The following is a 16,809-nucleotide window of genomic DNA, read 5'->3' on the forward strand; positions in this document are numbered from 1 at the left end:
GTAATACTAAAGACACACCTACTCAGTAAGAAGCAGGTTCTTGGGGAAAGGGATGGGAGGGAGGGGGGGAGGGAGGGGGAGGGAGGGGGATTAATGGGATTACACCTGCGGTGCATCTTACAAGGGTATATGTTAATCCTAGTAAATGTGGAATGTAAAGGTCTTAGCAAAATAACCAAGAAAATGCTACGAAAGCTATGATAACTAGTGTGATGAAAATGTGTCAAACGATCTATGCACCAAGTGTATGGTGCCCCATGATCATGCTAATGTACACAGCTATGATTTAATAAAATAAATAAATAAATAAAAAAGAAGCAGGTTCTTCTCTTAAGTGTTTACTCAAGAGAAAGAAAAACACATATCCACAAAAACTCTTGGAAAGAATGTTCAGAGGAGCTTTTCTCATAAGAGTAAATAACTGGAAACATCTCAGGTATTAAGCAACAGCTGAATGGATAAACAAACTGTGATCCATTCATACCATGGAATACCACTCAGCAATAAAAAGGAACAAACTACTAGTAAGTGCTGTAACATGGATGACTCACAAAAACTTTATGCTGGGTGAAATAAGGCTTACACAAAAGATAGGTAGTGTGATTCCATTTATATGAAATCCTAGAACAGGGAAATCTTTTACACAGGCTGTGTGGTCAGACTCCAAAGATGTCCATGTCCTAATCTCAGAACCTGTCAATATGTTACTTTACATAGGCTAAAATGGACTTGGCAGATGTGATTCAACTAAGAAACTTGCTGTAGAAAGATTATCCTGGCTGATCAAGGTGGGCCAAATGTCATCACAAGGGTTCTTAGAGAGGCGAGAGAATCGGAGTCAGTGGAAGAGATGAAACAGAAAAAAGAGGTTGGATGATGTGAAGACACACCACAAGCCAAGGAATGCAAGTGGCCTCTAGAAATTGGAACAGACCTGGGAATAAGTGAGAAAGAAGCCAGTCCAAAAAGGCTACACACTGTATGATTCCAACAATATGATATTCTAGAAAAGATAAAACTTCAGAGACACTAAAAAGATCGATGGTTACCATACGCTGGGAGAAGAGCAGGTAAGGATGAATAGGCAAAGCACAGGGGATGTTTAGGGCAGGGAAATTATTCTGTATGGCCCTCCCTGTCATGGTGGATATGTAACATTATACATTTGGCAAAACACATAGAAATGTATACCACCAAGAGTGACCCTAATGTGAACTATGGACTGGGCTGGGCAAAATGCAAAGCAAAGAAAGAGTCGGTGCCATAGGGTACAGAATAAAGGAAGGTATGAGGCCTCCTTAATTGGGCCAAAGTGGCACATCCAAATTAAGCATATATTGCCTCCAAAATCCAAAGAGGCCCCTTAGACTTAGACGTTGTGCCTCCTTTTTGATGGTGGGAATGGCCAGAGCCAACAATTTACCCTTCACTTGACATCAATATGAGAAGGATAATGAGTACCATCACCCAGCCTTAACATTGCACATTTTATTTATAATAATTAGAAAGGATTTTTTTCATACTAAAGAAAGGCAAAAGGAAGGGTTGTGCCATAAGTGCTTATCTAAGCAAAGACTTTAAACCTGTCTATCTGAACTTGCCTCTGACCTACTGCCAGTTTCAAATTCCTCCCATTGGGATCTCCCCTCTTCCAGAATCCCTTGCCTGCTCTCCAATTCCCACCCCTCCTGGCTAATCCATATGATTCTGAGAAAGTCCTTGATACCAACGGCAGGGCTCTGAAGCCCAGGCAGCCAATGAGGCAGCTCAGAATTTAGTCTCAAAGAAATGAGAAAAAAATCCCCCATTAGGGGCCTGTGAGGGCACAGCAGAGTCTCTAGGACTGGGGGTGGGGGGGGCTTCCCCTGGGTGGCCACCAGGTTCAGCACTTTCAGCAGTGCACTTGCAGAAGCCAGAGCAGAGTCTACAGTGGAAAGAGTGATGTAAGGCCTCACTGGCGAGCCGGCCCTAAGAATGTGGCACTCTTTCTAGCCAAGATTTATGACTCTGGGAAGAACTCCAAGCCAAGGTTGAGAAAGAAACTTCTCCTCTGTTCAGAATGCAGCCTGTCATCTTACACCAAGGCAGACCAGGGTGAAGTGGAGAACTAGGCTGACAGGTGTCCAGGGTCTGGATCTGCTGCTCAATTACATGATTCCAGGCAACCACATCCCTTCTTGTAGTTTTGACTTCCACAGGAGACCTCAGTGATGTCTTCTATCTCCATTGGTCTATCTATAATCAGCAAAATGGGGAATTACAGACAGGGCAGCACTGAGATTCTGGAGTAAGAAGTAGTGATACTCCCCCTTTCTAAAGCCTTAAATTCTAGGTAAGAGATTGGCTTTAAGGAGGAGAGAAATGATTACCTGCTCCTGAGAACATTCAGCAAATACCGGGCTTGTACTGCCAGGTGGTTTAGTTGTCCCCAGCCCACTCTCTAAGAATCAGGGGAGGCTCAGTGCCTGGGGCTCAAGTGGCTAAGGTGCCAGCCACATACACCTGAGCTGGTGGGTTCGAATCCAGCCTGGGCCCGCCAAACAACAATGACAGCTGCAACCAAAAAAATAGCCAGGCTTTGTGGTAGGTGCCTGTAGTCCCAGCTACTTGGGAGGCTGAGGCAGGAGAATTGCTGAGCCCAGGAGTTGGAGGTTGCTGTGAGCTATGATGCCACGACACTCTACCCAGGGCCACAGCTTGAGGCTCTATCTCAAAAAATAAAAAGAATCAGGGGAATCTAGAAATATTTTCAGTTTGGCAAACACTCATGTGCCCATGACCCCATCCCACCCCAAAGCTATATGGAGCCACCTCTGGAAAAGTAGAATTCTCAGACCAGGGGCTCAAACTTTTGTGAGACAATCTGGGCACAACTATCAGTCAGAGCTACAGTCACCCATATAGCAGAAGGCATGTAACAGGCTGCCTTGGGAGTAAAAGAAAGCCAAAGCTCCACCCTCAGGTGGTGAAACCGCTCTCCAAGCAACACTCCCCCACTGGGAGGAAGTGGTGGAAGCTGCCCTCTTCCTGACACTTCTGCTGTCTTGTCTATCTGGCAGGCTTATCCTGGCCACCTCTGGAGCAGCCATTTGAAGAAGAGCAAGGGGGGGAAGGTGCCCTTCACAGTCTGGTCTCTTTCCTGGCCAGCACACTTCCAAATGTTCCCCCTGTGGGCTCTCAGAAGCTCTGTTTTCAAAAGACACCTCAGGCTGGGAGAGCTGCATTGGGCTGGGCCCAGGATTGTAGAACCCATTAACCTCCCCTGATGGTTGCCAAGCTGGAACAAGGGGTGATGGAACAAGGGATGAATCCTCAGGAGTGGGTCTATACAGCCCCGAAAGCATTCAAGCAAGAAGCAGCAAGAGCTACACGGAAAAAGAATAGGTGAGGCAGGCTCTGCTACCAACTTAGCTGTGGGGCTTCCACATGGCTCAGTAAAATGAGGATTAATAGCACCACGGTTGTAAAGATATTCAATAGGCGTAAAGTACTTAATAAGCATTCAACAAATAAAACTGGCTGGTAGTCTTAAGATTCTGCAATGTACCCAATATCCAACTGGCATATATAGGACAAATGGCAATTGCCTCCTTCTGAATTCCAAGAGCATTTCCTGCTGAATGCCCAACCCACATTTACTATCTCTTCACGATCTCCCCAGGCAGGCTATCCACTCCTGCCTAGAAGAGAAGCAATAGTCTCATAAAAAAATCAATTTCACATGATGAAAAGCTTGGTATGTTTTTTGCGGGGGTTTGTTTTGTTTCGTTTTAAAGAAAACCATGACTAGTTTAATGGCTGCTGTCATCCAGGTCAATGCAAAGGGAGTGCGAGTCCTAGGAGGCTCCCTGAAAGCCAGACCCTTGACCCTCTGGGCCAGGCAAGTGTACTGGAACCTTCTTCCATCACAAAACCCATCCTAGGCCCAAAGAACAGAGGCACAAGCGGTCCTGAGGCGGTCCTGGGGCCTGGCCGCGAAGAATATCCGCGAGGCTTCGGAGCTGATCACTGACTTCCCCAATTTGCCAGCCCAACGCTTCTTTCGGGTTTCCAGTCGCTTTCTCCGAAGATGAACAGCCATGTCCTGGCGCTGTCACGGGCCAGGAGAGTGTCCTGCTTCCTTTCCCCGAAGTCAGGAGGCCTGGGTAGATGGATCCGGCTCCTTTCTCTGAAGGGGCCTGGCTGGGCCGCGACCCTCCGCCTCTTGCGGAGGGTGCCCTTCACATCTGGTCTCTTTCCTGGCCAGCACACTTCCAAACGTTCCCCCTGTGGGCTCACAGAGGCTCTGTTTTCAAAAGACACCTCAGACTGGGAGAGCTGCTTTGGACTCGGGCCAATAGAACAGGTAGGAAAGTGGCCTCTGATTGGTTGAGTACCGTAGACTTGAGCAGCAGAAGGCACGTGTGCAGGTGCGAGGGGCGTGGCTTTCAGCATAGACCCCGCCCATTCTAGGCTGTAACAGAGAATAAGGAACAGGTAGGAAAGCGCTGGGTGGGCCCTTGGGTGTGGAGCACACCTGTGACCACCCAGGGGGAGCCTCCCCGCCTGTCCTGGAGACTGCTGTGCCCTCAAAGGCCCCTAACAGGGGATTTTTTTTCCACATTTGTTTAAGACTAAATTCTGAGCCTGCCTCATTGGCTGCCTGGGCCCCAGAACCCTGCCGTTGGTGTCAAGGACTTTCTCAGAATCATGTAGATTAGGGGCTGCTCTGGGGCCCGCCTGAGGTGCCACAAACTCCGCCGAGGTTTCAGGTTTCTGCGGACACCTCTCAGACTCGTCCCCACAGCCGCACTGGGGCCTTCAGAGCGGAAACCGGCGGCCCGCCGGGCTCTAACTGAGGTTCACCACACGCCGGGGTCTCCAGGCATCCGTGGGACCCGGCGTGGACTCATCAAGGCCTCCTCTCCCCTCGAAGTACCTTGGCGGTCCAGGCAGCTCGCCGCTTGAGCCCATCCAGCGCGAGACTCAGCCCCGCAAGGTTACTCAGACCAGCAGGAGCCAGGCGGGCACGCGGAGCCTTGGAACCAGAGGCTAAGGTCGGCCTCTGATTGACTGGGTACCGCTTGGGCATAAGGCACAAGTGCAAGTGCGAGGGGCGTGGCACCGCCCATTCCAGGCTGTAACCGAGAAAATGGAACAGGTAGGAAAGCGCTGGATGGGTCCCTGGGTGTAGAGCTCACCTGTGTCCCTACAGACCACTGTCTACTTCACCACCAGAGCCATCTTGACACATAAGTCTGTTTTATATTTGCTTAAAGCCTTTTCGTGATGAAAGATAACTTATGGTTAATCACACCTGGGAGTACTATACAGCTTTTTGTCTTTTTTGTCATAAGGATGACTTACATATTTAATGAGACGTATTTATACTAAATTTTTAAAATATTAAATGAGATGGCCAGGTGCAGTGGCTCACGCCTGTAATCCTAGCACTCCGGGGCTGAGGCAGGTGGATTGCTTGAGCTTATAAGTTCGAGACCAACCTGACCAAAAGCAAGACCTCTGTCTCTACTAAAGAAAATAGAAAAACTGAGGCAAGAGAATTGCTTGAGCCCGATTTGGAGGTTGCTGTGAGCTATAATGCCATGGCACTCAACCCAGGGTGACAGTTTGAGACTCTGTCTCAAAAAAAAATAATAACTATATATATATATAAAATGAGATGATAAAATGTCCCAAGTCTTATATGGACATATTTATGCTTAACCCATTAACTGCCATGGAAGTTGCATTTAACTCACACTAGTTTTAAGCCTGGGGCCTCACGAAGCATTCAAGTATATAACTCAATGTCTGTACCTTGGGATCTGGGTAACACCGTGGCCCCAATAAAAAAAGTTTTTCTAGTGTGGCAGTCGATGTATTAAAAATTATTTGTGTATCTAAAATTAAAATTTAACTGAGTGTCTTGTATTTTATCTGGCAACCCTATTTATAATTATTTGTGTATCATTGAGACGATGTGATCAAGACTGGTTATGGCCCCAGGACTGTAAACCCCAGGAGGACAGTTGCCCCTCAGGTTTTGTTCCTCACTGTCTGTCTGGCACTCAGTGCATCCTCACCAAAGAAGGAACCTGGGGGCTCAGCGCCCATAGCACAGTGGTTAAGGCTCCAGCCACATACACCAAGAGTTCAATCCCAGCCTGGGCCACCTAACTAACTGCAACAAAAAAATAGCCGATTGTTGTGGCAGGTACCTGTAGTCCCAGCAACTTTGGAGGCTAAGGCAAGAGAATCTCTTAAGCCCAAGAGTTTGAGGTTGCTGTGAGCTGTCACGCCACGGCACTCTACCAAGGGTGACATAGTAAGACTCTGTCTCAAAAAAAAAAAAAGGCACCTGGGGTGAGATGAACAACAACTCACCAAAGATATCCATATCCTAATCCTTGGAACCTGGAAATAATTTTCAGATTTTGTTGATAGGATTAAGTTAATGATCTTGAAAGGGGGAGATTACCCTTAGTTATTGGGGTGACCCAGTGTCATCACAGCATCCTTATATGAGGAGGCAGGAGGGTCAGAGGCAGAGAGAGACTGGAAAATGCTGTGCTGCTGACTCTGAAGGGGGAGGAAGGGGCCCCAAGTTCTGAGCAGAAGGATGCGGAGTCAGCCTCTCAGGGGTCCTCAGACTTTTTAAACAGGGGGCCAGTTCATTGTCCCTCAGACCGTTGGAGGGCCAGACTATAGTTAAAAAAAAAAAAACTATGAACGAATTCTATGCACACTGCACATATCTTATTTTGAAGTAAAAAAACAAAACGGGAACAAATACAATCACACCACCTCATGTGGCCCGTGGGCCATAGTTTGAGGACCCCTGAGAGATGCTAGAAAAGGTAGAGAGACAATTCTCCCCTGGAGGCCACACAAGGGACCAGCCCTGCCACACATTGACTTTAGCCCATGAGGTCCATGTCAGACTCCTGACCTCCAGAGCTGTAAGAGAATAAATTGGGAATTTGTTACAGCAGTCCTAGGAAATTCATACAGTTTCCAGCAGATGTTTGCTGACTGAGTGAAAGAGTAGATGAAAGAATGCAGAAGGCAGCTGTGGAATACAGTGTGGGTCACAGCCAGAAGTTAGGAGCCTGTGCTGGCCTCCTGTGTGTCACCTGTCATGAGACCCTGGGCCTGTGAAATGTACTTCAGGGCCTTGGTTTCCTGATCAGTAACATGGGGTCATTCTAACCAGCCTTGAGGAGTGGAAAGAGTAGGGGAGTAACTGAGGGTCCTTTCCAAGTATGGAGCCTAGGACCCCAGAATGTTCCTCTCAGCCAGCCAAACATATCCCAGGATCCTTTCTAGAACCACGGGGCCATCTCCTGACAGGATCTTGTTCTAAGATCTTTAAGGTATTCATTCACATATTCACTGTACTCCATCATGACTATTACTCCATGTCGTGAAAAGAGGCACAGAGAGGTCAACTAACTACCCCAAGGTTAACCAGCTGTTAAAGGGTAAGTATGGAAGGAAATGAAACCATCAGAGAACAAGCCTAAGAGTGTTGCACTCTTGGGTCCTCTCAATGCCTCAGTTTACCCTCACCTCGAAGCTCTTCCTCTTGGGGACCTGGGAACCCCCCAGCCAAGGAGTGTAGGAATCTAAAATCTGTCTCAGTGTGGCAGAAGCATGACAACTCTGAAAGCAGGTGAAAGGTCAGAGTCTAGGGAGCTCCACCCTGCCTTGGAGACAGAATTCAGATGTGGGGTGTCACAGCATGGATTCCTTGAGACCGGAATATCTAGCTCACCTAGAACCTGGAAACGCTGTCCAGAGCCCTTCCCCCCACCCCAAAAGAAAAACCAGGAAACACGGGGTTTTCCCACTCTGGGTCTCCCCAAGGGCTGTAACACGTCCCCATCTGCCCTTGCTGTGGGCTAGGCAATCCTTGGGTCAGCCAGGAGGAGGAAGAGGACAGGGAGGAGAGGCAGGGCGGCCAGCCTGGGTGGAGGAATCCCCAAACAGGCTAAAAATAGCCAGAGAAATTATTCCAACACCTTCCAAAAATAGAAAGCTGCCTAGCAGCCCAACAAAAGACCAGGACCGGCGAGCTGCGAGAGAGAGGGGTGGGGTTTAGGAAAGGTGGCCCGGGTAACACCCCCCCTCCCCGGCCCCCACAGCCCTCTCTCTTCGAGAGTCCTCCAAAGTAGGCTGCACACAGGGGCATGCTGGAAATTGCCGCTCCTCTCCCTCCACTCCCTCCTCCCCAAGGTTCTAGCCCAGAGACTGTTGACCTGGGAGGGCCCAAGATGCCTGAGCTAAAAATAGCCCTCGCCTCCTCCCAGGCTGTATTTAGAATCTATTCGTCCAGGCGTCAGCACAAAGGCAGCCGGCGGGCACACCCCACCGGGCTGCCTGGTCGCCCTGGCTGGGTCACAGGCACCGCCTCTGGCCACTGCAGGGGCCAGAACCGGGAAGACACCAACTGTATGGACAGATCTGGCGTCAGCGACTAACTTGCCGGGTGTAGCTGGGACACCCACAAGCCCTCTCCGAGCCTGCTTGCACAGAAGACAGACACAAGCTGGGGGGGTGGGGGGGGGGAGCGGTCCAGGATTTCAGAGGACGCTGGGGAAAAGGCAACCCCCAGCCCACCCCCTCGCCGCGCCCGCTGTTTGGGCTGGGAGATGAGAGCTGAGCAGCCATATGCCAGGTAGTGCGCAGGCCTCAGTTTCCCGTCTGTGAAATGGATACATTAAGAGCATCTGTCGGCTCAGCTCAATACAGCACACGCTCTAAGCGCTCTGCAAGTGTTGGCAATAAGTAACAGTCCGTGTCACTTGTATTTCTCCAAGGCTCCCCCCCCACCGCACCCTCGCCCAGGCCAGTTCCAGAAACGCAGTGGCTGATGTCATCCCGCAGGCCGGCGGCGCCGTCACGGGTGTTCCTGCGCCAGGGAATCCCGGCCCCCGCGCAAGGGCCCCAGTGGAAACCCGTGACGCCAGCGTCCGCCGCCGCCGCGGCAGCAGGTCTTCCGGCCCGCGCCGGGGAGGCTGGGGACTAGGAGTCGGGAGGGGCGTCCTCCAGCTCCACCCTCCCGGTAAGCTGGGCCTCTAGGGGCAGAGTGCGCCTGCATTTCCCTGCCCTACCACCCCTGTCCCTCCTGGCCCCCCGCCGCCCAAGTGTGCTCACTCCACCGGCACAGTATGCTCAGGGCACCGTGTGTGTGCACGGATCCACGAGCAGACCCTGTGGGTGTGGTTGTGCACGACTTCACAGGCACGATCCCGCGTGGGATGCGCGGTGGGCAGGAATGCATGGTGCTGGCTCTCCTATACAGTGGGTGGGAAACCCTGGCGGATGCCCAAATCCTGGGCTGGAAGAAGGCCGAAGTACAGCCCTGACCTGAAAGTCTCCTCTTCACAACCTGGGCACACACACATTCCCGGTGCCCGTGGCCAGTGGGCGTGGGGCCGCAGAGATGACTGTGAGACTGTTCACTGTCTCCCCAGCAGTCTGGGAGCTAATTACTGTCAGGAGGAGACGGGTCGGCTGGAAAGATGAGCAAATCGCAGTGTGTCTGCAGCACCTCTGGGTCTGCAGGCCCCATCAGCGTCTGTTCCTGGGGGTGTAGGGCGTGATGCAGCCCTGGGTGGAGCGCGGGACAGCTGGCGCTGAGTAGGCGGTGGGGGAGCCTTGGGTGTTCGCGTGGGTCCTGGAGAGTGTGCAGTGAGTGATGGCACAGTGTCCACCTTGTGTGTGCGCTCCTGAATGGCAGTGTCTGATCTCCTAATCTAAGAATAGGCCTACCCCATGAGGTTATGGGGACCCAACAACCCCATTTCTCTCTGTATTATGCAAGAGAAGTGAATGTTTACAATCACACAAAGACCTGGAGGGGAATGCTCACAGCAGATTTATTCCTCATCACCCCAACTGGCCACAACCCAAATATCCATTCCCAGTGGACAGGTGAACTGAAGTCTGTCGGTAAGATGGAATACTCCTCAGCAATAAAGAACACACTAACATTGAAAACGTGCTCAGACACAAAAGGCCACATAGTGTATGATTTTATTTGAAATGTCCCAAACTGGCAAATCCATAAAGACAAAATGTTTGCCAGGGGGTAATGGAGGGGTGGGGAGTGACTGCTGATGGGTACACACTTCCTTTTGGGGAGAATGTTCTGAAATTAGACACCGGTGATGGTTTCACAACCTTGTGAATGTACTAAAAACTACGGACTTGCACACCTTAAAAATGAATTTTATGATGTGCAAATTATAGCTCAATTTTTTTTTTTTTTTTTTTGTGGAGACAGAGTCTCACTTTATGGCCCTCAGTAGAGTGCCATGGCATCACACAGCTCACAGTAACCTCCAACTCCTGGGCTTAAGCGATTCTCTTGCCTCAGCTTCCCGAGTAGCTGGGACTACAGGCGCCCGCCACAATGCCCAGCTATTTTTTTGGTTGCAGTTCAGCCGGGGCCGGGTTTGAACCCGCCACCCTCGGTATATGGGGCCGTCGCCTTACTGACTGAGCCACAGGCGCCGCCCAGCTCAATTTTTTTTTTTTTTAGCTCAATTTTTTTTTAAAGGAGCAAACTGCTGATACACACAACATGAGTTAAGTTTCAAATGCATCCTGCTGAGTGGAAGGAACAAGCTCAGAAGGCTACTACTGTGTGATTCTATTTGTATGACTTTCTGAAAAAGGCAAAACTATAGAGGCAGGGAATAGATCTGGGGCTGCCTCCCTGGGCCTGAGAGTGGAGAGAAGGGATTTGAGGGATGATAGAAATGCCTTCTATGTTCAATGTATGGGGGTTACATAACTGTATACTTTTGTCAAGATATCAAATTGTACATCTAAAAAGTATGAATTTGTGAATTAGACCTTAATAAACTTAGCTTTAAAAAGAAATGTAAAGGCTGGGCGTGGTGGCTCACGCCTGTAAACCTAGCACTCTGGGAGGTCAAGGACGGTGGATTGGTCTCTAAAAATAGCCCAGCGTTGTGGCAGGTGACTGTAGTCCCAGCTACTCCAAAGGCTGAGGCAAGATAATCACTTGAGCCCAAGAGTTTGGGGTCGCTGTGAACTATGACCCCATGGCACTCTACCAAGGGTGACAAAGACTCTGTCTCCAAAATAAATAATAATTAAATAAATATGTAAGGTGATTTTTTTAATGCCCAATACATAGCAAAACACTATTACTAATAATAATACACAAGCTGGCATAGTGGCTCATGCCTGAACTCTCTGCCCTTCGGAGGTTGAGATGGCATAGTAAGATCTCATCTCTAGAAAAAAAATAGGAAAAATAATTAGCCAGGTGTGGTGGTATGTGCCTGTAGACCCAGTTACTGAGGCTGAGGCACGAGGATTGCTGGACCAGGAATTCCAGGCCCTCAAATGCAGGATAACTGTTACCATTATTGCCATTGTAGTTGTTATATGTGTGCAACATGAGTATCCAGGCCCTCTAAAACTAGATCCCCAATTTTGGGGTTTGGGTACCTGGGACACCTGGAATCCTGGAGTTTCCCTCTCCTACACACATGTACACATCCGTGCAAAAAACTCACATACCTACATACCCACAAACACACACAAACCCAAGCACATGTGCGTGAATATGTACTTACATATGCATAAAAACGTGTACAAATTCACACAAAACATGTGTATACATACAAGGCACCCTCAAACACACATATGCACACAAACACATCCCCACATGAGTACCCACATACACACAATTATGCACACAATACATGCATACTCATACAAAAACATATGCATGTGCACCTACACATATACAAACACACATAGACACACATCTACACATACACACAGTTAGACAAATGCTGGCAGAATTTGTGGTATTAAGAGCTCTGGAACTTTTTTACCAATAGCCCCTAAGAGTCCCATCTGGAGGCTGCAGAGGGAGGATTTGAAACAGGGCAGATGAGTTTCTGCATGTCCCAGATTGGGTCTCTGTCACTAGCTGCTGAGTGACAGGACATAGACAGGCCCCTTCTCCCCCTAAGGCCTCCCTCTGCCTCCTCCTCTTAGCAGAATCTGACCCTTGTGTCCATGGGAACCTACTGTGCTACAAGGGGAGAAGGATGAGGGTGCCTGCCAGGGCATCTGTTTCTCAGAATCTCCCTCCCAGCTCAACAGGAAGACACTGCCCTCTCTAGGCCTCAGTTTCCCCTGCTGCTAAATGGGTGGATGGTTTCTGAGAGTATCTGGGAGGCTCTTCTCCAAGTTTCCCACACTGCACAGTTCTGACCTGTCAACCCTGGCTGCATGCTTTCTGCAGGCTTAGCCCTAGAAGGGCTTAAATGGTGGGAATGTTTGGCTGCGGGAGGCGTGGGGGTGGTGGTGTAGGGCTCACCACGCTCCGGGGAACCCCTCCAAAACCAGGCATGGGTGGATACACAGAAGGCTTGGGAGGTGAGGCCAGAAGGGGGTGGCTGAAGTGGGAAAGGGGGGAAAATTTTGTGCACGAAAGTGGGTGCCTATCCACAAGGGCCTGTGTGTACACCTGGCTCTTGATTTTTGCAGGTAAGCAAATAAAAGTGGACTCAGGTGTTTCCTGATGGACCCATCAGTGTGTGTCCATCAGTGCATGCAGGTGTGAGTTTACTCCCACCCCGTGTAAGTGTCTAGAATGTTAGTTCCAAGGATCTTTTTCTCTGAAGATGTGCAAATGCTTGGTGCATAGTAGACACTCAGTACATATTTGCAAAAATGATGTGTTTATTTATATTCATTCAAGTGCCCACTCAACAAGCGCTAAATGTCAGCCACTGGAGAAGCATAGTCAGCAAAGAAGACAAATATCTCTGTCCTGTGGAGCTTGCAGGTGAACATGGACCCCCAAGGTCATTCATTACCTGTATTGTGTGGTTCATGTGCAATACACAAGTGTGAGCTTGCATGTATGCATGAGCATACATACTTGTATGTAGGGTTTAGAATTTGCACCACTATGGCCCAGGCTAGTGTACACACACACACACACACACACGCACACACACATGTGTATGCACACAGGTCCCCCAGTGCTCTTGTTCGGGCATGTGCAGGCTGAGCCTGGCCTGTCCTTGCATTGCCGATGGCCCTGCCCTTCTCCGAGAGTGCCCAGGGCCAGGTGGCGCTGGGCGGGCCCGGAAACCTCTCCCAGCTGCTGTGCCCAGTTTCAGGGAAGCCAAAGGCTGGCACCCTGCCCATGGAGACTGCCTGCCCTTGCACCTGCCCCCTGGGCTTCCAGGAAGGTCCTGGAGGCCCAGCGCCCAGCCCTGCTTGCCTGAATCCACCACCTGGACCCACACAGCAGAGGGGGTATGCAACCCTCTTTTTCTCCCCCACCTTAATGCCACTCACAGTCAGAACCTGAAAAGACTCAAGCAGGGCAAAGTCCCTACCCCAGTGGGGTAAACTGAGACACACACAAAAGGCCCTTGGAGAGGGGCTGCACACAGGTGGGTGCTCTGCACACTGCTCCCACCTCAACTCAGCACATGCACACTTCCATACATTGGGTGATCAGCACCTTGTGGATCTCTGCAGACAGTGGGTGTTTGTGTGCTTTGGGGCTCAATCAAATGAACGTTTGAACTTACAAACTTTGCATTTCCCTGATGACTACACACAGAAAGCAGATGTGCACGCTCTGGAGTCTTTACCTACGGGGGAGTCCTTGCATAGACGAGGGTATCTGAAAGTTGGGGAGGTCTCCTCTAATGGATATTGGGGAGTGTGTGCCAGCATGCAGTAGGTGTTTGGGTCTCTTTATAGGTAACTGTATGTGGGTGGATGCCTGCAAACAGTAGGTGTTGCATGTATTATCTGGGTGTGTGCACACAGTAGGCATTGCACGCAGGTGGGGCTCTGCACACAGTAGGCCTGCATGCAAAAAAAGGGTCGTACACAGCTGGCATCTGCACTCAGGAGAGGAGCTGTGCGCAGTAGGACTGGTTGCACCCTATGGGAGCCTGCTGGGACAAGCGTGGCTTCTGCAACCCCGTGCTGCTGAGCACGCACGGGGCACCAGCGCCGCCACTGCCCCGGCATCCACAAGCGCCCGGCCAGGCAGGTCGGGCGGCTCCACCAGGGCGAGGGGCGGGCGGCTGGGCAGGGAGGCTATTCCGGGCCCTGGCGTGGTGCCCGAGCCCTGAGCGCCAGGCGGCCGGGGAAGGCGCCGCTCACAAAAGGAGGGTCTGTGCAGACGCCCCGCCCTCGGCCCAGCCGCCCGCCGCCAGGGGCCGGGGGAGGGAGACGCCGCCGGAGCCGCTGCAAGCCGGACCCCGCCCCTCCCCCTCCGCCCGGGCGGCCGCAGACACCGCGCCTGGCGGGCACCAGAGGGAGGCTGGCACCTCTGGGCACTAAAGGGGGTCGGTGGCTGGCGCTGGGGGCTCCCGAGCGCACAGGCTGCGCGCTCAGGGCGCAGCGGAGAGAGCGCTGGTGAGGGTCAGGGCCCCCATTGTGGGGAACCAGGGGGCGGTCCATGCATTTCGCCCACTAGAGGATTTCGCTGTCTCTTGTGCACCCGCCTCTGTCTCCAATTATCCAATTTAGGGAACTGGGAAGCCGGGACTCCTGGCCTGTTGGGAAGGGAGAGCGGGAGGGGCGTCTGAGGTTCGGTCAGCGCCCCTCTCCACCCCCAGAGTGTCTGGCGAGAGGGTGGGGCAGAGGGAAGGCGTAATAAGGGTTCTTAAAGCACCGCATTTTCCTAAGCGCTTTAGTCAATGATCTGGTTTCACCTCTCCACGTGGGAGGGCGACTCGACTTTCCCTTTTATGGAAAGGGAAACTGAGTCACACTTTTGCTGAGCTGCCCTAGGAAGAAATCGGCAGAGATTCAAAGGCAAAGCTAAGGTGGCTACCTCTCCTTCCAGTACGTCTTGAACTCTGCCTTTCCCCTACCTATACCCTGGGGGCCAAGCTAGGTACATTTATGGCGTGCCTGCTGTGTACTCGGCAATAAGAACACCTTGCCCCGCGCACATATGATCGCGCAGGCTCCAGCTTCCACACGTAACTGTGCTTCCACCTCGGGTAGGGGTGTGCCCACGTGTGCACCAGGGTCTCCCCTCACCCTACCCCACCCCAGCCCAGCCTCTGGGCCTGGGAACCTCTGGCGAACGGGTGGAGGGGGTGGGGTGGGAACAAGGATGGAACAATGCAGGGAAAGAATAGGGAGGAGTCGCGAAAGGAAACCCCCCTGCCCCTGCTGCACATGTGGCCTCGGTGTGTCCGTGAGCATGTGTCTGCCGTCTCCTGGGCATAGTGGCCTTGGGAGTAGGTCCTTGGCCTTCAGGCTTTGTGTCTTTTGGGGCATTCTGGGCCTCTGGAGGTGATCCCGGGTCTCTGCGGGTCCCTGAGAATCTGTTAAACTACTGGTCACATGGCCTGCATGTCTGGGTGTGGTGTGTGTACTTCACACCACTGGGTGGGGGCTGGGAAGAGTGGCATTTGTGTTACTGAGGCTCCCTCTTGGAAAAACTCTGAGACTATTCGCTTCCTCCAAACCGACCCATGCAGTTTGGAGGCATGGCTCACCTTCTCAGAACCCTAGTTGGGAACTGCTGAGTAAAGAAAAATCTAGCAGAGAGACCACAGAGAGGTCAGGAGGAGAGACACCCCAGAAGGGCACACACACTAGATGGAGGGGATCCCCCAGGATGCGGCCAGGGGGTGAGAAACTACAGAGAGTTCTGGGGATCTGAGGGCCAGGACAGACTCTTGGTGGTAGTTTGCAGAAAGATGGGACCCTGGGAGAAAGGAATGAAAAACTTTTGCAGGAGCCAGGCCAAAGTCCCCAGGAAACCTCTGGATTCTTCTTCCTGCTTCCTAGAAAAAGGGGGGACCCAGTCTAGTGCAGACACTGGGGTGCCCTGGCATGTCATCCAACCTAACAAATTAAAAGTGTGCCCTGGGACAGCCAATTCAGCCTGAAGTGTCAGAGCCACTATTCAAAGGATACCAGGGGTCTGAGGATAGGCCTGGGAGAGGGTGGGCCACATAGAAGGCTGCCTGGAATAGTTCCCTGATGGGCGGTGCCTGTGGCTCAGTGAGTAGGGCGCCAGCCCCATATACCCAGGGTGGCAGGTTCAAACCTGGCCTTGTCCAAAGTGCAACAAAAGAAAAGAAAAGAAAAACAAGAGAACGAAATAAAGGCACATGTGTCTGTTGAACTCTTGTGAGTTCTCACTCTAATGTCTGTGTGCATGACTGGGAATACATGGTTGGGTTTATTTGTGTGAGTGTGTTAGAGGTTGAATTATGTCCCACAAAAGATGTTGAAGTCCCAGCTCAGCGCGTGTAGCTCATTGGCTAGGGCGCCAGCCATATACGTGAGAGCTGGAGGGTTCAAATCCAGCCCGGCCCTCCCTAACAACAATGACAACCACAATCAAAAAATAGCCAGACGTTGTGGCGGGCACCTGTGGTCCCAGCTACTTGGGAGGCTAAGGCAAGAGAATCACTTAAACCCAAGAATTTGAGGTTGCTGTGAGCTGTGACACCATGGCACTCTACTCAGGGCTACAGCTTGAAACTGTCTCAAAAAAATAAAAAAGAGGGTGGCAACTGCGGCTCAGTGAGTAGGGCGCCAGCCCCATATACCGAGGGTGGCAGGTTTGAATCTGGCCGCGGCCGAACTGAAACAAAAAAAATAGCCGAATGTTGTGGCAGGTGCCTGTAGTCCCTGCTACTCAGGAGGCTGAGGCATGAGAATCACCTAAGCCCAAGAGCTGGAGGTTGCTCTGAGCTGTGACACAACACTCTACTGAGGGTGACAAAGTGAGACTCTGTGTCTAAAAAAAAAAGAAAGAAAAGAAAAGATGTT

Source organism: Nycticebus coucang, chromosome 2 (genome assembly GCF_027406575.1).
Source record: "Nycticebus coucang isolate mNycCou1 chromosome 2, mNycCou1.pri, whole genome shotgun sequence".
Lineage (NCBI taxonomy): Eukaryota > Metazoa > Chordata > Mammalia > Primates > Lorisidae > Nycticebus > Nycticebus coucang.